The following is a 24082-nucleotide window of genomic DNA, read 5'->3' as shown; positions in this document are numbered from 1 at the left end:
AAAGCACTGTCGAAAAGTACAGACTGCTATATGTAGCCACAGCTGGGATGGTGCAGAGAGTGAGTAGGAGGCACAGCGGTGTGTGGCAGACCCCAGGCCATGCAAGGATTTGTACATAATTGATAGAACAAAGTAATTAGAATCTATGGTAGCACCTGTTTCTGTCCCTTGTAATGTATCACTACCTGACTGTTGCTACCCTGAAGCGCGGTTTTGACGGATGGCACGGTGACAGCTCTGATGTTCTGACGATCACTGTTCAGTGGTGTTTATCACTATTTAATGTTACGGTAATTGCTCCCCTTGTGGTGATTGGTACTGAGTGCCGGTGGGGCACTTCCACCTCACTCTGGTTAATATCGCTACACTGCTGTGGTTATCATCTGGTGAGAGGTGATCTGTAATACCACAATTTAGTTTTTATATTCAGAATCATTGTTTTTACACTGTAACACTCCATCTAAATCCCAACCATGTCTCCTAAAATTTATGTTCACATACTGATATCTTTCATTGTATACTTGTTAACATTAAAGGAACTCGAAGCAATTGATCTTAAACTTAGTTGAAGCTACACTAATCAATGTTTGTATTAACAATGGAAAATATGTGAAATCGCTTGTAGTGACAAAGCCAGTAAATAATTATGAGCTGACTCTACACCTCCCCTTTAGCATCTTTCAGTTTGTTGTGTAGGTTTTAGGGCTTGCAACTTTAATGTTTCACTCATCTCATATTAGCCGGGTTCCCTGTTAAGGCAGGCAGCTGTTTTTATGAAAAAGCTCTGATAAACCAAATGTGTACTAGCTGCCCAGCACCAAACAAGAGACACACAACGTTGGCGACCATAGTGACAATAGCGGAGCGAGTGACTTACATTCATCTGGGGGCTAGAATCACAACTAATTAAACGCTAATGTTGCTCCATGTTTGATGTGTTAATAGTAGGCCTGTAGCGACGCGTCAACGTCAAATTTTTGCGTTGACGCTTCGCCACAGCTCGACACACACACACACACACACACACACACACACACACACACACACACACACACACACACACACACACACACACGTGGGAGACCAAAACATTGCAGAATGGAGGACGAAACAGCAACCTCCTCACAGAATTCCCAATAAAAGCCCCCAAAAAAGAAAAAGTCCTAAAAAAACAGCTCGCCCTAAATCATCGAAGGTATGGGAATACTTCAAATTTAGTCCCAAACGTAAAGGTGTCGTTATTTACGCTCTTTGCTGTTGTGCTGTTGTGGTATGCCAACTCCATTTGGCAATGTTGGAGCATCTGGGGCGGAGGGACCCCGTTGTCGCCCGCGGAGAAGACGGTGGCAGGTGGGTGCTGGCGTTGGCTGGGTTGGTTTCATGTGTGGTGTGTTGTGTGTGTTGGGCTCTGCGCACTTCGGTGGTGCTGGTTGGCTGTCTTGGCTCTCCGTGCGGTTTGTTCGTACTGGGTTGGTGGCTAACGTCGTCCAATTAGTCGTTAGACTAGTCGACTAATCGATAAAATAATCGCCCGATTAATCGTTTAATAAATAATCGTTTACCCCCAGCCCTGGTTAATAGGCCAGGAAGGTCATCAGGTGTCTTAGTGGCCTACAGCAAGTGTGTTCAGGGTACACATATCCTGATCTCTTATGTCAAAGTCCTGTGCCATGTACTTGCACTTGTACATGCATTGTAAGCCCACTAACAACCCTTATCCTCTTACTTCTGGCTGACTTCCTGGATTGGATAAAGCGCTGACAGTTAACACAATCCGGGAATATGTTTCCTCAAAATACATTTGGCAAAGCAAATCACTAGTATATAAGAGAATCTTGCAATAAATAGGGGTGTTGAATCAACAATGCCCCTTCCATGCTCAATGTTCCCTTGCTCCAAATCCCTCTTCTTCTTTCATCTTGTTCCTATTGTTCTTGGATTCCCCGCTCCACTAAATGTGTTTCTCCTCTTTTATCCTCTCTCTGTGTAGGTGAGCAGCAAGGTTTGGTTGCCTTGGTAAGTGGCAGGATGCCAGGCGTGCAGACTGCCTCAGATACCCTGGCATCAGACCAGATGCTGGTGGAAGCCCTGGAGTCTTTTCTGCAGCTCCTCTGAGCTCTTCTTGGTCTACTTCATTTAGCTGTCTTCAGGACAGTGTCAAAGTTCATGGGTTGTGACTGTTATGTTATGTAACAGGCGACCTAAAGCCATGTTTTAAGCTGATAGGCTTAGATCTGCCTTCACCCTGCCTCTCTATTTTCCCAACAGGGAATACTGTGAGTAGACACAGGAGAGCGGCCCTGCAACTAAAGTAATTCCCGAGGGAGATGGAGAGATCAGGAGACGGAGCAGGAACAGAGTGGTCAGAGCACAGGAGGAGCGAGATGTGACAACAACAGGACAGCTCGGTGGCTGGATCTCACTTGTGGATCAGGCTGAGGTCAGTGGCTTGTTGATCCTCCGCCGTACCCTGGAAGCTTGATGGATTGTAGCATTGAGTAAGAAAAACCTGCAGAAAAGTTTAAAATCACACTGAATCCCCCTCGTTGAATAACCCCTCCTCCTTCACCTGTCTCAGTGCTTTCCTCCTTTATCTCTGTCTGTCTCCTCCAGTTTATCGCAACAGTCCTCCCTACTGCAGTGACTCTTGATTTTCTTTAAGCATATGGCCGGACTGTTTCAGCGCAAGGGAGTTTACTTCAGATGTGTACACTGAAGCATGAACAGGACCTCAGGCAATGCCAGCTATTGATTTTACCATGATTCTGATTAGAGGGCTCCCTGTTGCAATCGATACCATACATCAGTGAACTGCACAGTGAAACTGATGGTCCCAGATAGGATCCCGTATTTGGTTTCCAATTAATCACGCTGTTGATTATTTTTAAGATTAAAAGGCAGTTGAGTGAGCACAAGATTCCTTAGCATATATAACAGTTCAGCATGAGAGGCTCTCAACTGTCCAAACCCATCGGACACTGAATGTAACAACTACGGTCAATAACACCACTTGATCATCATGATTAAATTTTATGGGCTGCTAGACACTGTACACTGTACGATACGAGTATGATGAAAGATATTCCTCTCATACAGCTCTCTTTCACTAAGAGTCTTATCTTCGTGTAATGACTGATGGCTCCGCTTATTTGACAGGTAGCAGCTGTGGGAATTAATGCTACAGCGCTGGAGGCGAGGCTGGAGGTCCTGATTTTGCACCAGGTATTATTTACAGAGTATAATAGAGCTGCTATTTATTAAGCAAATAATTCATAATTCAACGCAATTCAGACATATTCTGCATAAAATGTGTTAACGTGCAGTTTTAACTTCAGGAACAGGAATACAGTTTTATATGTATATATAAAATCAATATTCTTATGTTAACAATGGGTCAAATGACAGATGTAATGTTGTAATGTAATGTAATGCCGCATCATAGTGACAAACCCACAGAGAACTGTCATCCGACTTTGCAGTCCCCCTACAGTCCCACGGAGCATAGTGTCTTTCAGCTGAGTTTTCATTTTACAGCACACTGCTTTAATGTTTTGTTTTTGTCTTGCGGCTCTTGTCAACCTCGTTGGTGTTTTTTCAGTGAAGGAGCTCTGATAAACCCTCTGTTACTTACTAGCCTAGCACCAAATGCAAACAGAATTATTTATTTAAAATATTTAATTTTAATTATTTATAAATATTCAGAAGGTTAATGTTTTGGCATAAATCTGATTAGATCTGCCCCTAGTTACTTAATTTAATTCTAAAAGGTAAACAGTATCATTTTCAATTTCTCATGCTTATAACCAGCCGATGTTGTAGTGATTTATGCATCAGTATTTTTAAACTATAGCCATTCTTGAGCTCCCCCATATGACTTAAGCGCAGGCGCATTGCAGGGGCAACAAAGTTTGCTATGGGTGTCAGTTTTTGAGCGATGACAAAAGCCAAAATTTGGCCTGCAATGATAAGCCTTGTTTTTAGCCTGGCAGTTGTTGATCACTTCTGGTCCGGCCGGCTGGTTAAGAGGAGTGAGGAGTCAGCAGTCAGTATGAAGTATAGCAGTCAATAAAATACGTTTTTCAAGGTTTTTCAAACATTGTAAATCATTGCAACAACAAGAGATCCTTAAACATACAGTCATAAATGTGCACAAAAAATGTGAGGCTGATTGGTCCAGTAGTCTGCAAGATTAGCTGTGGACAGATTTACACACACACACACACACACACACACACGCACACACACACACACACACACACACACACACACACACACACACACACACATACACAATATTAAAATTGGAAGCTCCTCCAGGAGATAATGACTGGAGAATGGAGATTGTGGTGCTAACCTTACGCTAAACTAAGATGGTGACAGTGGTAGATTATTATATCTGCTTAACCTCAATGTGTTAGCATTTAGCTCAAAGCCCCATGTTCCTAAATGGAGCTGAACAGAGCTACTAATGTGGCTGTAGATTCTGTCAATGAAAGAGTCTGACTTCAGGCAACAACACTTATCAAGGTGAGTTTTTAACCTGTATAATAGCCCACCTTTGAGGAGTGTTCTGTTTCCACTCAAACCTTTTCCCCGTCTTATCAGAATTCAGATTGGCATATTAAGGGAGGTGTTGAGAAGAGCATAGTAATGGCATTCTTGTTATTTGAAAATAGGGTTGCTTAATTGTGCGTATGGATCTTCATTAATATCAATTTATACTCTTTTTTAATTTATTATGCTGGAATTAGAGAGGTAGAGTTTTGCCAGGCTGTATTGATAGGAGTCTTTGACACGGCCACAATGCTATTTCACAGAGAATGGTTCTTTTAATCGAGGCTCTAACAGTAAATTACATTCATTGAGCTTTAACAATTTGCACAAAAAAGAATGGAAAACTCAATAAAAGTCAAATATTTCTTAATCCATGAAAGTATACGCAACAGTTCTTCAGTAAGCCTTTGAAAGCCATTTATGTGTCAACCTTTAATTTAGTGGGATATAGATAATATTAAATGCATATTATGTGAGTGATTAAGGAAGTCATTTCCTTTTAAATAGTCTGTATTATTATTTTTATACATAATCAACATGCAGATTGCGTAGCAGTCTTGCTGTTAGTGTTGAACGTGCAGCTCTACCCCTTTTTTATTTTCAGTATACCTTCCATAACAAAGCTCTAACCTTGATCACAGACTTAAAAGCATGGCAGTATATTACATCTATTGTGAGTGTGTTTAGCTCTCGTGTTCTGCGTAACGTCGACCTGCTCAATCAACAGCATGTGTATGATTTGTTGTTGACTATTTGACAAAGAGGAGTGGTGGGGGTCGTCTCTGTAATCTCTGCCAAATGGTACAGGAGTGATTTGGCTGTTGACTCTCTGTTGCCACTCAGAGATGCTGACATAATGGAATGGCTTACTGTGAACTGCCACCTTGATTAGCATGTGTAATTATAAATATGCTGCTGTAAGCGTAAAATCAGAGTGAAAGGAGGCGTTCTGAAAAGTGGCTGTGTCTCTCTGACACTGAGTGGCCTGTAATTGCCTCTACCACACAATCAATGACTGCTCAGCATTTGGCATCTGGATGAATTAGCCTGTCTGGATTTTTTTGGGGGGGAGATTTAGGCAAAGTTTTATGTGTTTTGTTTTATTTCAATAACTTGAACGTGAACAATACCTCAAGCACTGCACACAGTCTAACAGCATTTTAAAGTAACAACTTTCACACTGAAATAACAGCAAATAGGTGGCAAAATGAATATATATCAAAGTACAGTTTTGTATAAGGGTGTATCTAGCTATATCAGCCCAATAACAACTCATGCTGACAGACATGGATGTGTGGGTAAATGGGTGACGTGTTGAGAATAAGATTTAGCTTCAAAACAATGGTATTCCATTTTGTATGACATGGCGGATGACATGAGGGACGCCCTGTGATACTCAGACACTAGCATGTCAGAGTTTGCTCAATATGACACTTTTCCTCCTCCTCTCCTCCTCCTAGACACTGTTAATTCCTTCCAACTCCTCCCCCCCTGTGAATTTCCCACCTCCCCATCTGCAGTTGTGGGTGTCAAACATGAAGTTGTATAACCCAACCTTGTCTAACCTGTAGACTAAAACATGTCAAGAGCTGATTGTCTAGTCTGGCTCATGAAAATCTTGTGTGAGATGTTCAGGACATTATTTGGGGTGTTTGGCTGTGGGTGTGATGAGCACTGAGCTTGGCTGTAGTTATTAAGTGCAGATAAGCCACAAAAGTGACGGAAAGCTGTACGATTTTAGTGAACAGAAAAACTAAACAAACACAAGCATTAGATATTGTATTGTCTGCATCTGTGCTTCATCTCTGCTTCTGTCTGTGAGAGCTCTGTGGATGCAGCAGCCCGGGAGCCATTTTTAAGGCAGCTCATGAAGAGCAATGACAAGGGAGACTAACAAACATTTCATACTTCAAGGTGAAAAGGTACTTATACTCTGAGCTTGTCATGACATAATCCACCCTTGCATCCATCCATCAATCAATCTAAGCACAGTATCCAAAATGTCCTTTTCCCCCGCTAATTTCCTCCAGCGCTTCCTGGTATCCAGGTGTTCTAGCAGGGAGATGTACTGCTGTGTTTCCTGGGTCTCTTCCCAGTAGGCAGTTCCTGGTCCATGTCCTCTGTTGGCTCCTCAGCCTGTCACAATCAAAAAGGCAGACTACCTCGCCGGTAACCATATTTCAGCTTGTCGTATCTCATTCGCAGGTAAACAATGTTGATGGAGAACTGTGCTTTGTGGGTCAATCTATTGATCCCCTTTACCATGACTTATACAGAAAAGGCCCGTGCTGGAAAAGTATTTTCTCTTAAAATGTCTTTTATTTTCCTTCAAAAGCAAATAAACAGTAAACCAAATGAGTATGTTTTCCAAAAGTGTCCAATAAATGTTGCAGTCCTGTCCATGTGTTTGTTACTGATTACAATTGCTGTCAGACGTTTAAGATATCTGTAGTCTATACTGTGCATGTGTTTTCTACAGTGTACTGGTTATTTTTAGTTTTATTTACAGTGTTTAGGATTTAGTGGCATCCAGCGGTGAAGTTTCAAATTTGAATTTGCAACCCTTTGAATACAGCTCAGCCTTCCGAGCGTGTAGGAGAACCTATGGAGGCCGCGATACACATGTTAAATGTGAAAGGCCCTGTCTAGAGCCAGTGTTTAGTTTGTCCATTCTTGGGCTACAGTAGAAACATTATGGGTCAACATGGCAAGAGGACCCGCTCCTTCTGTAGAGAAGGCAACGAAACAAAAACACAACGGTTCTTATTTTCAGGTGATTACACACTAATGAAAACATATCTATGAATATTATATTCTATTTCTACCAATAGAACCTCCTAAATGTTACACACTGGACCTCTAAGCTTATTTAATGACTTCATTAGTAGAAGTGCTTATGTTTAATATGTCATGCTGATTATGGCGAGACCTTATGCAGCTCAAGTGCCTCTTAAAAAAAATCACCTCTGACTGCCAATAAAAAGGAGATCTTCTCACACAATGAGACAAAAAAGGCCATTTTTGCCCTTTAGGCGCCTTTTTCTAATTAAAATAACAAGAATTTATAAACAGGGCATCACTAACCAGGTTTAAATTATACTTTTGAATGAATGTTTGCCCCTGTGTTACTGTCTTGTAATGCTGTAGAGTTAGCTTGTGAGCTACTGGTGATGTCAGCAGCAGCATTTAATTCATTTAATGTGGATAGGAAATTATCTGCATAATTAATGGTACAAACTAGTCAAAAAAAAAAAGAAGGGCTGGCTGTTTAAATATGATCACCATCATGTCTGTGATTGCCAAACCAAGGAGGAGGAAGGGTTAGCAGGAACACAGGAGGAGAAGATTGTCAATATTTAATAGTGTTAGCTCCTTCCAATTGATTGAAGTTCCCTTTTATGAACACAGGGGAGTACATAATCGTATACCCTAGCCTGTCTTTGACAGTTGCCTTCTGCTCTCCACTCTCTCCACTCTCAGCCTGCTCTGTCTTTGCCTGCACAATTGCTGTGATGTTTTTGTCTGCCTGCTATTATCAGGAGGTTTTTCTGTGTAGGCCCTTTTTTTGCTTTATTGTGTGTGTGTGTGTTGCAGTTTTTGACCCTCCTTGCTCTCTCTTGTCTGTTATCTGCCTTTGGATTCCATTAGCACAGTGACAGAGAGGTGATTACAGCCAGCCCAGGTTTTTTAATACAGATTAGACGTCATCTGTGACGCCTTTCATATGCCTGCCATCACACCGTCCCTCAAGTTATTGTCTGGGGCACTTTTTCCTTGAGCTGTTGATATGGCCTGCTATATGCTCCTGTAATGCTATCTGTATTCTGTGCACTTTGCCATGGGGAATATCAGTATTTGACACAACTAATAAGGCCTTTCATTTTGATGGAATTCTCTCTCAGTGCAGCCATACTGGCTGAAGCCTGTGTTTTCTCTTAGTGAGACAGAGCTGTTTGCTCGGGCTGTGGGTGGAGCTGAGAGACAGATTGCGTCAAACAATTGTTGTGTTTGGCAGGCGCTGCTAGCACTCTGCCACTTTCCATTCCTAAAGCTTATAAAACGTACTGCTTGCAACGTCCTCTGGTTGCGAAGAAGGTAAAATAATTACATTGCAAAATTATCATTTCCATGCATGATTTCCTGGTGATACAATTCAATTACATTGACAAGCAACCCTTTCAGAAACAACTGGAGCCTGATTTTAATTGAACAGCGAGTCAGCTCTCATTTCCACTAATTTGATTGTCACACTCCTGAATTGCGTTTGATGATCACACAAAACAAAGCCAATGAGATAATCATTTGCAGTGTAATGCTGTACTTATTTTAATCTTAAGGAATACAACTGATTTGCCATGCAGGTAAGAGAAGCTGCCATTCCAAATCAGGCAGAGCCAGTGGAGCATCCAACACGAGGATGGGAAAAGCTGGAAAAAGACTTAATGGTTTTGTCTTTCCACATCTCACCATGTGGCTGTCTGAATGCAATTAAGTGTCCTCAGCTGGCAGTTTTCATTACTATGTCGATGTACCTGGAGTGACTTGAGGTCAAACATTTACATTGCGGTGCACACAATCCATGGATTATTCTTTCATGTATCCTTTCAGATAAGAGAAGAAGAAAACAGGATGACTTGTCCTTTGTTTGTCATTCTGTTATGTTCTAGTTGGTGGTGTCCTACCAGGAAGGTGAGGATGATATTGCACTGACTCCCCTGCTTATGTCACCTGACGCAGCTGTAACTGACCCTCTCTGCCAGGGGCCCCGAGGACAGAGACAAAATGTCACAGCACAACTGGTGGAAACAATGAAACCTGGCAGCCACAAAAGCTTATGATAAAATGATGACTTTGACGATAATGATGATGAAGTAGCTGTAACATTCAAAATGTATCTTTTTTTATGCTTTAACAAAGTTGGATATATGTTAGATATATGTTGCTGGGGCAGAGTTTGTCAAAAATCTGAAAGATTTTATGTGCATTCAAAATTTTAAGGTAGTCCACAAGCTGCGAACGAGAAGTCAACAATTTGCATCAGAACGCTGGTAGACTAGACATTTTAGGTGGTTGTAAAGCTTTCTTCACTCTTCCTTAAAACCCGTAACCACATATTTTGTGAAGATTCATTTGTGGATTAATTCGCTGTGCTACTCTGGTGTGACCAGGCCTATGCTCTGGAAAACAGACAAGAAAGTAGGCCTACTTCAAATTTGTAGACATTGAGGCGAAACTGATATTAAGAATTTATGGAACAAGAAAAAAATTAAAGATGATGTTTAGATTTTTCTCCAATTCCTTCATGTGAAAGACAGACAGGGATAAATGACTATCCACTATAGGCTAAACCTACCCCACATGAGAGCTATACATGAGAGATATGGTCAGTCAATCTAGGTTGGTCTTAACAGTCCTTTAATGACTAAGAACTAAAGTGTGTGCAGGAGGCAAAGCGAGGGTGTGTGTGTGTGTGTGTGTGTGTGTGTGTGTGTGTGTGTGTGTGTGTGTGTGTGTGTGGTTTGGGTGGAAGGTGTAAGCTGGGTACAATTGTCAGTTCGCTGTTTGTAGCCCACTGGGTGAACATGCAGCACTGTAATTAATTTCATGTCGGTACAGTCTGTGTCTCTGTGCTTTTCTGTAGAAACAAATGGCTTACAAGGGCTGGAAACCTGGGAGGTGATGGGAAATAGTATGTGTTAGCTAATTCAATGTAGGTTAGATTTGTGTGTTAGTGCCTTCTTAATGATATGACTTTGCAGTGACTATTTTTTAAGCACTATTATTATTTAGAATGCTTCAGTTGTCTTTGCTATAGATTACAAAGGTGGCACCAGTTTTATGTGTTACTTTCTGTGGCTGTTATGCACCTGGACGTGTGTTTGCCTGTACTGTATATGTATTTGTGTTGTTGAGTGGAGAAGAAGGAAAACTAAATGAAATGTTTGCGCTAGAAAGAGAAACTGAGTGTGCGTGACAGGATTTGGCTTGAGTTCATACTGCAGAAAATCGGTACAAATTTTCCAGCACGCATGTTGGTTTACTTTACTTCTAAACATTAAGAAGAATGTGTTCACATTTGCGTTCGCAGTCTGAAGCTATGCATGTTTAATGTCTGTTCCTGTCACCTCACATTTAATTGGTGCACAGCAAGGCCGAAAGGACAAGACCTTTTCAGGGATATGTTAAACTTTCAGAGCAGAAAAAAAGAACACTGCATTAACGTACATTTCTTTGGCATTGTATATTATCTATGTATGACTCATAATTAAATTGGACAAGGCACTTTCTGAAGATCATCTACATATCTGACATTATGAATTCACTCTCCAGATGAACTGCTGAGCAGGTTATTGAGAATGATGCCACTATTTTCTATTTAATGTACAAGATATTCTTGTGTGATTAAGCCCAATGTTGTGCTGACATGCATTAGAGTGCTCCTGTTTTTGTTTGTATGGATGAGAAAGTGACTCTACACGGATAAATAGGCTTTAGTGCCGCAGGGGTCCTGCAGCACTAAAGCACAGGCTCATTCTCCCCCCAGGTGGTGCCGCTGCCTGTGGTGGCAGAGAAGTAAGGGCCATGACCACAGCCTTTCAGTTGGTGCTACCCCAACAGGAGAGATGAGGATTGAGATAAAAGGGCACCCCCAGCTCCCGCCTGCCCCCACTGCTGTGTGCAGGTGCACTGTTAGTGGGGCACCAACAGTAACACCCAGGTGATAAGGCTGCAAGAGAGCAAATCAAACAGAAGAGAGACATGGGACCTCCATCTGGCACAGCTGTTCATAGTTTAGCACTCTTTGTTCCTTTACTGAACCAGATTCACTCAATATTTTAATAATTTATATTTGTCCCTCTGGATCAGATAACATTGACAGACACACACAAATATTAAACAATTTAATAGAAGTACTGATCAAATGCAGCAATAAAGTTTCACTATAGAAAAGCATGTGCACTTTGCACTGTAATAATATGATTATTTACAGTTTTCTGGCAATATACACTGAGGTTAAAGATTTAATTAGCACCATTTTCATGATGGGTAGAAACTGATAGGATATTTTTCTAAAAAGCACAGCAGCTAAATGTCCTACTACTGAGGGCCTTGGCTTGTTGCAATACTATATTTACCACCCTGATTTAACAAGCAATACGGCCATTTAGCCAGGTAAGCTCTGCCAAGTAGACAGCAGCTGGACAGCACATAGCTGAAATTGTACAGTCAACATTTGGCATTGACATTCACAACAAAATAACGTTTAGCTTTGCCAGATGGGGAATTGATGAAGATCATGGTAATAGGTAAGAAAGTGATGTTTTTGATGACATACAGAACCTACAGTAAATGTGTACTCTGAGGACAGAAGAGGCAGCTGTAAGTTACCTGACTGGTGTTATTTCAGGCCTGGATGGAGGGCAGAGTAATTTGTCCATTTCATGGGCAGATGGAAACCAGAGTGACAGATGATTCACTTTACTTTATCTTCTCTCTGCTGTTATGTGCCTAATCCTATCCCAGATCCCTTGCTGATGTCTATAATAACACAAACAAACCAGTACAAATGCTGTACAGTGACATGGCGCACTAGTGATAACGACAAGAGTATTCAGCTCTTTTACTTAACCTAAAATAACAAAACCACAATAGAATATCCTCCATTACAAGTAAAAGTCTGACACTCAACATGTTACCAAGGCAAAAGTACACACATATTGTCAACAAAATGTACATACAATATCAAAAGTACCCATTACACAGCAGACATTATATTGTTACTGTTGTATTAATGTGCAGGAGTCATTTTAACATTGTAGCTGTTTGAGGTAGAGGTAATTTAAAATAGGTAATGTTACTATAATATTTTTTTAAAATCTTAATATGCAAAAGAGTAATACAGTTATAATTGGCGTGAAGTAAAGTAACAAGTACATTATTTCCCAATTAATTGTAGTGAAGTGCAAGTGTAAATATAGCACAAAATATAAATAATTGTGCAGTAAGTACCTCAGAATTGTAGCTAAAGTACACAACTAGACCTAATTCACATGCATAATTTCTGGCTTTGGAACTGACCTGTCTTTAATAGAGAATAATATAAAGTCAGTATGAAAACATCAGTAAGTATCTTAAACTTGGTGAAAATACAAATCATGAAGATGTTGTAAATTTGACTAAAGGAAGTGCGATGCCTCGGTTAATCAGGTCTGATGTTCATGTTAAAATAATCAAAAGACTAATATCTACTGAGCATAGGACACAAAGAAACCACATTTCTAGAAGAGCTTCTTTGGACCAATCACAGAGCCTCCTGCTTTTCTGGCTTACCATGTTTACAGCCTTGAGCGCCAGCTTACATTAGCAAACATATTCTCATACTGCAGTCCCCCAGCCAAAAATATTTTATAGCTGATCATTTTAATAGTTCCCAAGATAATGTGTCAGATGCAAAATGATGACAGAGATCACAGGAATAATCCTGTGGGAGGTTTCTCTTCAAGAGACGCCCTGATGCCAAATGAAAGAACAGATTTGCTTTGTGCAGAGAGAGACAGACTACTATAAGGTACAAACAGTACTGTGGAGCACACAGCCACTAGATGAAGCATATGACGTCATTTGTAATACTCTTGCTGAGAAAGTTTTCTCCTGGCCTATTTAAGATAGGGATAAAAAAATTGGTGCCATTAATATTTTATTATTTTACCCTTGCCCAATATGTCTCCATGAACTGCTTTCACCCAGGGTATAATCAGTGAAGGTAGTGGGGATTTGTTTCCCTCTGGCAGGAAGGTTGGTATATTTCTCCTCCTGTGGGTGTCACTGTTACCACATCTGAAGCACTGAGTCTCATCCAATGGTCCCACTGCACTAATGAGTTATGGTGGTGGCTGCACACAGACCACCAAATTTCTGCAACACTGAACACACGCACACATTCAGACACATGGCCTGGGCCCACATACACGCTTATCCTTATGCATGTATGAGCATACGCACACTCCCAGCAGTGAGGACCGAGGCAGAGAGCAGGGAGCTCTACACACTCTATGCATGAGAGTCTGTTAAGGCGGAACTTAGGCTTTGCTTTCACTTCTTAGACAAACAGAGGAAGACAGCCGAGCAATTGGTCTAAGATAGCTGCAATAGTAAGTACATTTCATAGCTTTGAAGATAGAGGAGAAGCCCTGCTGGTGGAAGTGAGCTTTGCATTATTGTCATAATGGACATTTCTGGCCTGTCATGTTACTCAGAGCTTTAGATAAATAGACTGCGGTGGCTGTGATTCATGGATAGTCCTTTTACTCTTGTTGATATGTGTGTAAACATAGAAGGTTTGTGTAATTTGATTTCCTCTCCACTAGATCTCCCTCAATACCCATTTATGTATTTTGGAGAAGACAGCTCTGATTTATGTTGGAATGTAATGATGCGGTTATAAAAACATATGATAGTAAGGCATCATGTCAGGGTATGAATACACAGAAAGAGGAGGGGAAATACAGAGAGAGAAACATGGTTCAGCAAGCAGGCTTCTGATGTCTGGAGCAATATTTTTAGGAGTTACCCCCACTGTCCCTTAGTGGTAGACAGTCACCTTGCCAGTACTCAGGACGACACCACCTGTCAGGGTTTGCCTTGGGCCCCAGACAGAGCCCTCTGTGGTCGAGACTGGATTTTGTGGTGGATCAGTGGGATTTATGGGGACAAACAGACTGCCACTGTATACTTCCATTTATGCTGCTGTTTGGTTGTAGGCTACTCCTCCTCATCTCTACTTTACCTGTTTGAATTCTGACCAGGAAGGGGACAGGTGAAAGAAAAACAACCGAGGGAGGGTATTTCAAGTTCAAGGCTGTAATCTGTTGTGATTTTATTCAGCACATTCTAGAAGGTAAAAAAAAATGCTGTTCGTTGCTCTTGCCAGATGATTTATATGGTAAGATTTTAATGAGATATAATGGTTTAGATTTTTTTTCTATTGCAGCTTGTATTATGTCTAATGAACTTGACCTTTACATAGTAAGCATAAGGTTTGGTCATTAACGTGGATCAAAGGAGATTAGAAAGTAGTTGTTGCAATGACATATGACACAACCTTATCTTGACCTTGTGCAGCCATGCATGACTGTATTTTTCTGAATCAGTACACTTGACATCAGGGGCATGAAGCAAAGCTACAATCAGTATCTGCATCTGTCATTCCTCCCAAACAGCAACCAATGGATTCTCAACTGAAAAAAATAAAAGAATCTGCAACCGCTGCTTTTGGCTCTGTGCATGCAGGAAAGTGGCACTTAGACCTATATGCTAACATCAGCTTGCTTACATGCTTACAGTGACAAAGCTAACATGCTCATTTTTAGCAAGTATAATGTTTACCATTACCATTCACTGGCGTTGTTGCTAACATTTACTAAATAACAAAAAGATATGACTGTATTTTAAGTATTTTATTAATTTTGACTGCTGGTGGTTTTAGATGTAAAATTAGGGGATCACCAAAGTTATTACAATTCATCCTCAGGGGGGTACCAAGTTTTACCGCAATCCATGCAAATATTGTTGAGACATTTCACTCAAAACTATGAATGTCAGGCTCATGGTGGCGCTAGTGGAAGATTCAGGAGATCACCAGGGGGTGTACAAGATTTCATGGCTGCCCATCCAGTTATTGAGATATACACAGATCAGCCATAACATTATGAGCACTGACAGGTGAAGTGAATAACACTGATTATCTGGTTATCATGGCACCTGTCAGTGGGTGGGATATATTAGGCAGCAAGTGAACATTTTGTCCTCAAAGTTGATGTGTTAGAAGCAGGAAAAATGGGCAGTGTAAAGATTTGAGTGACTTTGACAAGGACCAGACTGTGATGACTAGATGACAGAGCATCTCCAAAACTGCAGCTCTTGTGGGGTGTTCCTGGTCTGCATTGGGCAGTACCTATCAAAAGTGGTTCACGGAAGGAAAAGTGGTGAACCAGCCAGTTCTACCAGGGTGCCCAGGTGGTCATAATGTTATGGCTGATCGGTGTATCAGTCTGGACCAAAAGTGGTGGACCAACCAACTGACCAGCATTGGCACCACAGAAGCATGATGCTACCATGGCTGAAAACCAACCACACTAATTATCATACAAACTGACAAGCAGTTCACCATGGGGTTAAAATGTCAGTGAATGGAATAAATATACAACTGATGACTCATTTGAAAGCAGCACGGCAGAACATGATTCAAAGGAGTACTCAGATGAAACTTGACTTTGATTTATATAGGTTTTTTAAGCATCAATACTTGTAATGACAATTTTACAATAACCAACACCATTGATCAGACATTGTCTTATTTGCACATGCCACTGTTTTATTGAGCTTAGTTACAGAAGGAAAGACAGTGACACTGGAGGTGTGTGCAGCTGCTTATGTATGTGTGTGTGTGTGTTTACAAAGCCCTTGTAATCCAGGTCTGACCAAGGGCTCTAACACATCGACAGCCTACTCACTGTTAAGATAATAGTGGCACTGTGGGGAGGCTTTGGGATGGAAAAGGCTGCACTGGAACTTAAGATAGGTCTACACAGAAAAAAAAAAAAATGAAAAAAAACCCCCATAATACTGCTGCTTTAATTTGGATGCTATTCACATCTGTTTGGTGTACACAATCTGTTTGTATTGTTACATCCTCACAGCATCCCGTAACTATCCCTGTTGCTATTGTGCCACTGTGAGATAACACCTATATAGAAACCCAGATTGGATGTTACAGGAAAAGGGTGAGAGTAGGTAATATACTGAGGTAATAAAGTAGACAGCACCCATTAGAGAATTGAATTAGCCTTGCGACGTAACTTCTGGCTCACAGTAACCGCCTCCCTAACACCCACTTTAAACTGTCAACAGAACCATAGTCACATATGATACGCCGTACAAAAAAAGACTTAGAAATCTCATCCTGATCCAAACAACAATATACTAATTGAACGGGTGCCTTGGCTGGTGATTATTAGAGACTCAATATAATACAATAATATATTTCAATGTGGCTTTACGTAACATTTTGTGGACAAAAACCATTTTCGGTTTATGTGCTTCTCTGCTGTTTCTTGGACTCCACCGTTCTCCTGTTGATTTTCCCCCATGACTTTCAGTCATTCATACTGTCATTCAGGATTTAGGGGAGATTAAATGACTGGCTGCAAGTGTGACATGGATGTGCTCTTGCCCAATAACATGAGACATCCAGTAACCTGCTGCAATACAAACCATCATGGCTGCCTTAAAATTCAGCAATTCAGCATTGTCTCCTTCCACAGGGAGTTGGTCTAATGTGACACTGCTGTATGCTTGTAACATGTTTTTTCTTACAAGTGGTGGCTGACTTGTCAGCCTTAATCTCTGGCCTTTCTCCCTGGTGGCTCTCTGCAGGCTCAGGACAATCAACACTTGTGTCTGTCTGAGAAAAAATGAGGAGAGAGGGATCTTTGACATGATGCTGAGGCTCCTTTAGGTTCACTCATCCTTTTCTTCCCTGGGAGGCCCCATGCAGGTACAGTGCAGGGCATGGGAGGAAATGTAGGGTGTGTTTGGAGGTCAAGCATTCCTTTCATTTTTAATAACCGTCTGGCGTCTGGGTATCTCGAACTTACAATATTTATGAAGCCTGTATCTGTTGCAGACAGGATATAAAATGCAATGAATGCTACTATATTTCCTCTGGACTAATTAGGCCTGGAGTCAAGGCTATCAGTGTGACCCTGGTGAATGAGACTTCCAGGGCTGGCCAGTGCGCTGAGGACAAAAGGAAATTGTGAAATGCATAGCTCCTTGCATAATGGGCCGCCATCACAAGCCCTCCTCTGCACAGGCTTCATGGTGGCCTACAGAGAACGTGAAAAAAGCAATTTTGTGTTTGGTTTACGATTGGAGTCTAAGGGCTGAGCGATATGTATCACCAGAGGAACATTTTGTGCTTTGAAACCTCATAGCTGCTGTAGCAGACAGGAAATGAGACAGGGTTTTTCATTTCCCTGTTGCTATCTTCACTCACAAACTAAATAAGGACCCCTTTGCCACCGGGCCCCGATTACATCCACCTACTATTCACATTGCAAAAGGAAGACAGCAGTTCTGTAATCAGGAATGTAATCTACATCATGAATTTCATATTCATGGTAAATGCTAAAACGAAACAGGGTCAAGAGCTCGGGGGGGGAAAAAAAGGGCTAGTAAGATAATTGATTTCAATTTCTGGACAGTCTTGTTACTGCTGGGATGTGAGAAGGATGGAGCGATTGACATGTTGGTAAGCTGTGAAAATGCATGCTGAATGATGGATAGATGTCATCGCGAAAGTAACAAGCAAAGCTGTCTGATTTTATCACCTTATTATGTTGTTGTGGCTGGCACAGGGGCAAATTGCACATCCTCGAGTGATTTCACGCTTTCTCTGCTTGCACCTTCTTTGTTTTCTGTTTCCATTTTTTTTTATTTTATCAATCCATGCATCTATTTTTGCTATACGTCACTCTTCATTTTTTTTTTACATTCAAGCAGTGCAGGCATATTTTTATGTGGGAGGGGCTGTCCTTTACATTAAAAACTGCGCCTGCCATGTGCTCTGCAGTCATTTCATATTTACTCCTCCTCTTTTGTTCCTTATTCTTTTTGTCGGCTTTTTACACTCGCTCGTAATAACTGCAGAATTTCTCTCCCAAGACGCCTCCCACATGCCCTCTCCCATTTGTCTCTCTGATTAATATAAGACCTGCTCCCACTTGCCCCACTATTTCACTGAAAAACCAAAACAATTGGTGGCTATTTGATTTGCCCTGGCCTTCATGGATGCTGGGGGAATTGAGGAGAAAAAGCAAAAGCATTTGATCTATTCATCCATCCGCATGGAAATCAATGAGCTCTGTCTCTCAGACACACCCCCACTGTCCATGCTCAGTTTTTTTACCACAGGAATTCTGCCCACCATCTGAGTCAGCTGCACAAGTGTAAAGTTGACACCGGCGGGGACATCAAGTCCCACTGTTGCAATAAACACTGTCATCTGCATAAATCAAATGATATGATAACACATTTAAAGATAAAAGACTTTTATTCCTTAGAAAATCCCCAGTCTCAGAAATACTGCTGTGAAACAAGATTAGAACAATTTGTGTATGAAGAGGAGGGACTGAGAGATAGATTGGCAGCTGTGAAGTTTTACAGCGCTTATTTAGGTATACAGTGCAGCTACAATGCACCACATGCCTTTGTTCCCCTTCAAATGAGACTAGTGGCTTTGCCCGAGGCTTTATTGGCTGCTTGTTAACCTTTTTCGATGGCAATGAAAAGGTTACTCTGCTCATTGTTTTTCTCACCTCTGATATATAAGTTAACTCTCCTGTATGTTTATTTGTCAAGCAGGTGCGCTTAACATGCAATCTGCTTGTCCCATAAGACACTGAAATAAGGTAACTGTCAACTTTTCATAGGAAAACCTGCCATAATATTGCTCAGCAGTATATTATGTGGATGGTATTTTGAAAGCATAATATATTATGGGGTAGTTTGATTGTATTTGCACTTCATGTTCAAGTAACTCTTGCTCGAGTGCTGTACAATAGGGTGGGGTATTGTTGGGGTTTTTCTGGTATCGGTGCGACAACGTTGGTGACTAGACAGTGACTGAACCAATTCTTTCACAAAAAGACAAAGCACAAATGACGGTCTACAACATTAAAGAATGGATTTTTTATTCCTATGTCAAATGGGAACTTAAAATCTAGAGCCAGTGTTTGGTTTGTCCCTTCTGGGCTACTGTGGAAACATAGCAGTTAAGATGGTGGACTCCATGGAAGGCAACCTGCAACCTGTAGATATAAATTCTAAAAAACAAAAACATAACTGTTCCTATTATAATGTAATGATACATGTGAACTTTTACTGGATCTTTTACAGTTTACAAACAACAAATTGACATATTATTTAAACCTGAGCCAACTACAATAATTTAACACTAAATAACAGTTACTAATAAAAGCAAAATAAGATTTGACTTGGTATTTTTGCTATTCTAAAAACTCCAGATTAAAATTTTAACAATTCCTTTGCAGAAATATTATCATGTTTGCTAACAAACAGCTACAGATAGTTCCTTAAAGCATAAAAATGTTCCAAAAAACATTTTTATGTTAATAATCAAATCAGCTGACTATGTTATGATGACCTGCAACTCAAACGTTCTGGTTCACTTTCACTGCTGTCACTAGTGTAATACCTACCTATACGCTAATGGCTAAGAGACAGAGTTACAGTTGCACATATTCCACGTAAAAAATAGTTTAAATGTGACCTGATTAGTTCTACTGAGGCGTACGAGACCATATTTTTAATTTCTAATCTAATTTATGTTGCCGCTTCAGGACAGCTGATGTGACAGTCACCGTTTGGCCCTGGCGTGTAGCATAAAGGACGTAAAAAAAAGCGGAACGTTGGCATCAGGGCACATTCTTACGGAAGAGAGGGACGCAAAGTGAAATGCTGATTGAAAAGAGGAGAAAATCAATCAAGCGAGCCTGTCTGATTGACAGCTTGCCAAGGTGTTTTCTGTGGAGGTGTCAAGAACAGCACAATTGCTCTCCCCCGTCCTCCCTCTCTCTCTCTGTTTCCCTCTCTCTCTCTGTCTCATCCATCACTTGCCTCTTCACCCATCATCACACTGTCGTCTTCTCCTAAATGTCTCACCAAACTCCCCCAATATCTCTCTCACTTTTCACTCCATTGTTCCTCCTCTTCAACTATCCCTCGCACGCCCTCCCATTTTCTCTCCCAGTCGCTCCCTCATTTTCTTCACAGAGATGCATTCATTGCCAGCCATTTAAGGCTACAGACTGACACTCCTTAAATCTTGTTGTTCTGTAACCTTCAGAGGGGAAAAAAAAGAGCTGCTCCACTTGTGTTACCTTTAAACAACTACCCCAACTCATCCTTTATACCCACACTTTCTCATTACTCAACTCCAGTGAGGTAGCTGTTTTGTGTTATTTGTTTTCATTACACTCTCAGATACATTACAGTGGCAGGATGGACAAAACATAGTGGAGGGAAAAGGCAATAGGCCACCACTGCTGCATGTGAAGTCTCAGCACAGCACCAAGAGGGCAGTGCATGCAGGCATGATGGCTGAAATACGATGAGCGTGCCTACATTAATGGCAATAGGTCTATGAAATAATTCTGTCACTAATGGCGGCATTGAAAAAAATGCGTGCTGCTATTTCTTGTATGATTTTTGCTCATTCGTCTCCTAAAGGGCAAAGTGTTCAGTTTCAATCACTTCTAACATTTCACTTCTAACTTTTTGAGTGATTATCTGAACTCTCCGTCTTTGTAAAGGTGGCAGGGAAACAGGACTTGGGCCCTGTTTCAGAATTTCACATCACTGAGGTAGAGCCATATTTGCTGTTAGATAATACCCTGTAACACCATAGACATGCTTTCTGATGATTGTTGATGATAAAGGAAGGATTCTGCCTCAGGTGTTATGAGATAAATATGTTATTTTATTTTCTATTTGTATTTTATTTGTATATCTTATTTGTATTTTATTCCACACAGGAAAGACAATATCGCACAAAATTGCAAAAGTACAAGATTTTCACACTATCGATGGAGCAGACACAAATGCGTGAAACGTGATGCTGTCGGAATTATTTTCTCAATATGAAACAAGGAAACTATTATAGTGAATTGTAAATGTAAAGACTGGATGCTTACAATGACAATGCTAACATGCTGATGTGTTGCAGGTACAGGATGTTTACCTTAGTTTAGTGTACTTTCATGCTAACATATGTTTATTTGCACTAGCAGAGAAGTCACCAAAGTGATTAAGTCTGCACAAGCAATGAACCACACTAATATAACCATTCCACTCACACCACAATGATGCATACTGGGAGATTTGCATAGCTTCCACAGTGTAACCTCAAAGAGAAAGAATACATTTCTCTGGCTACATAAGACACACAAAGAAGGTTATTATGAAAAACTGGATTACTATAGATACACCAACTCAGAAGGAATAGATCAATGAAGCAAAAGAGATGATCATATTAGAAAAGAAAGCTTTTAGAGAACTTGTGTCATTATAGGAGGGATAATGAGGTAGGAGGAGACCACCATTCCAATTTGTATATATATGTGTGTATATACTGTATGTATATACACTGATCAGCCATAACATTATGAGCACTGACAGGTGAAGTAAATAACAGTGATTATCCGGTTATCATGGCACCTGTCAGTGGGTGGGATATATTAGGCAGCAAGTGAACATTTTCTCCTCAAAGTTGATGTGTTAGAAGCAGGAAAAATGGGCAGTGTAAGGATTTGAGCGACTTTGACAAGGACCAGATTGGGATGGCTAGATGACTGGGTCAGAGCATCTCCATTAAAAGTGGTCCAAGGAAGGAAAAGCGGTGAACCGGCGACAGGGTCATGGGCAGCCAAGGCTCATTGATGTACATGGGGAGTGAAGGCTGGCCCGTGTGGTCTGGTCCAACACAAGAGCTACTGTAGCTCAAACTGCTAAAAAGTTAAGGCTGGTTCTGATAGAACGGTGTCAAATGGCTGATTGTACTGTACATGTGTATGAACATGTGGGATTGAGTTAGGAACACCAGTCTCTGTTTAATTCCCAATCCCGGTGCCCGTTTAGCTCAGTCAGTAGAGCTGGCGACCCATGTACGGAGTTGCTGCAGCGACCCAGGGATTGAGTCTGACCTGTGGCCCTTTGCTGCGTGTCATCCCCCCTCTCTCTGCCCCCCTTTCCTGTCTGTCTTTGCCTGTCACAATCCAATAAAGGCAATAAAATATATATATAAAAATAAATAAATAACTTTAATTCCCAATCCCAGTCCAAATGTCTATTTCTCCCAAGGATAAGAAAGGATGAACCTCCTGGATAAAACATTGTCATAATCCAGGCAGCAATTAAATTTCTAGGACCTCCAAAACTAATCCATAAATAACTTTCTTCTGCACTAATTTAGTCTATGACCAAAGGAGAATGCAGAATATATGTTTCTGTAGGATCTGTTGAAGCTTTCTGTGGCAAGATGCTCAGTCATCACCTTTCTTTTATTTTGTACTGCGAAAACGTTTTTATTCTATTGTACTTTATTTTGAATTGAATGGTGAGACTGTCCACTTTTGGTTTTACTGATGGAATGATTTGTTGAAAATTGCCATCCATATTCCAACATTTCAACACCCATTTACAGCTATTTGAAACCATTTTAGCTGTCAGTAACTACTGTAAAATTGAGTGTAATATTACTAATGCACACTACTGTGACTGAAAAGGGAGCATGTTTTTCCCTTCAGTTTTGCAAGTTTTTCTCAGTCCTTGAAAATGTGTTGAAGATACATTGAAGAAGCTGCTTTGTGTCAGTTACCTCCATGAGAGACTGTGCTGTGAGAAGGGATGGGAATCTGGGAATCAAGCCCTGTTAAAATGACTTGTCAGTCAGTCTGCACTTCGGTATTAAAAGTGCAGGGAAGACATATTGACTCAACCATCCCTGAGTGCCCTTGCTGGCTGGCTTCTAGACAGAGGGAGACTTGATGCTAATTATAATGGGAAGACAAAGTCTCCCCAGCGGGCAAGTAAAGAGAAATATAGTAGGATCACCAAAATGATGAATCATGTCTTTTAGTTCCGCAGCTACAAGAAGTTCATTATTTTATCACTCACTGCCCTCAGCATGTAGTCATTTGGTACTAAGATGATGAATTGTGTTTGTTAAACAATACCAACTGGAGCAAAGTTTTATTTAAGGCAGAGGACGAACTGTGTTTTGTTTAATGATGACACTGGACCTTGTGGAGAGCAGACAGCATAATTTGAATTGCCAACATGTTTTCAGACCTTTTAAAGTAGTAGTATTTGTGTCTTCTAAAAAAAAACCCCAGGAATTTTCAATGATTAAAAGTCCATAAAGGAAAAAGAGAAATCAGTAAACTATGTTTTTCTCCAGTTATTTCATTCATTTATTATTTGTTTTTCTTCCAACTGGATGATTTAAATAATATTTGTTGTTGGAAAAATAGAATTTTGGGAAATGTGCTTATTCACTTTCTTGCAGAGAGTTTGGTGAGAAGGTCAATACCGCTCTCATGAGGAGCTACAGCCCGGAGGCAAATGTAAATGTAAAAACCTCAATTTGTGGTTTTACAGGGAATGTTGAGGTGTAGCTATTGGTGAACAACAAATGGGCGCAGTGCATTTTTGAGTCTGGTTGTCACCGTGGGGGTTGCTAGGTAACCAGCAAAGAGGTTGGATAAACTCTTATTAGTCAAGAAACAGCTACAGCTCATAACTTTTCCTGAAATCACAATTTTTTAATTTGTGTCTGTAGTTTCCATATTTATCCAATCTTCTAACTAAGGTAAGCAAACCACCTCTTGGCTCTATAATAGCTCTGTGCTTAACGTACAGCTATGGGAGCAGATAAGTATAATGTCAA

General features: G+C 40.7%; 1 long non-coding RNA gene across 1 annotated transcript; it reads left to right on the top strand.

Annotated features, from left to right (window-relative positions):
* Window positions 1-2323: 2323 nt before the first annotated feature.
* On the top strand, window positions 2324-6647 carry LOC127353968 (uncharacterized). The gene is made up of 4 exons (XR_007881405.1): window positions 2324-2440; window positions 3157-3222; window positions 6379-6476; window positions 6585-6647. It is a non-coding gene; the product is annotated as an uncharacterized LOC127353968 (long non-coding RNA).
* The last annotated feature ends 17435 nt before the right edge of the window (window positions 6648-24082 follow it).

The sequence above is a fragment of the Dicentrarchus labrax genome, unplaced genomic scaffold (genome assembly GCF_905237075.1).
Source record: "Dicentrarchus labrax unplaced genomic scaffold, dlabrax2021, whole genome shotgun sequence".
Taxonomy (NCBI): Eukaryota; Metazoa; Chordata; class Actinopteri; family Moronidae; genus Dicentrarchus; species Dicentrarchus labrax.
This window is presented reverse-complemented; position numbering and strand designations above follow the sequence as displayed.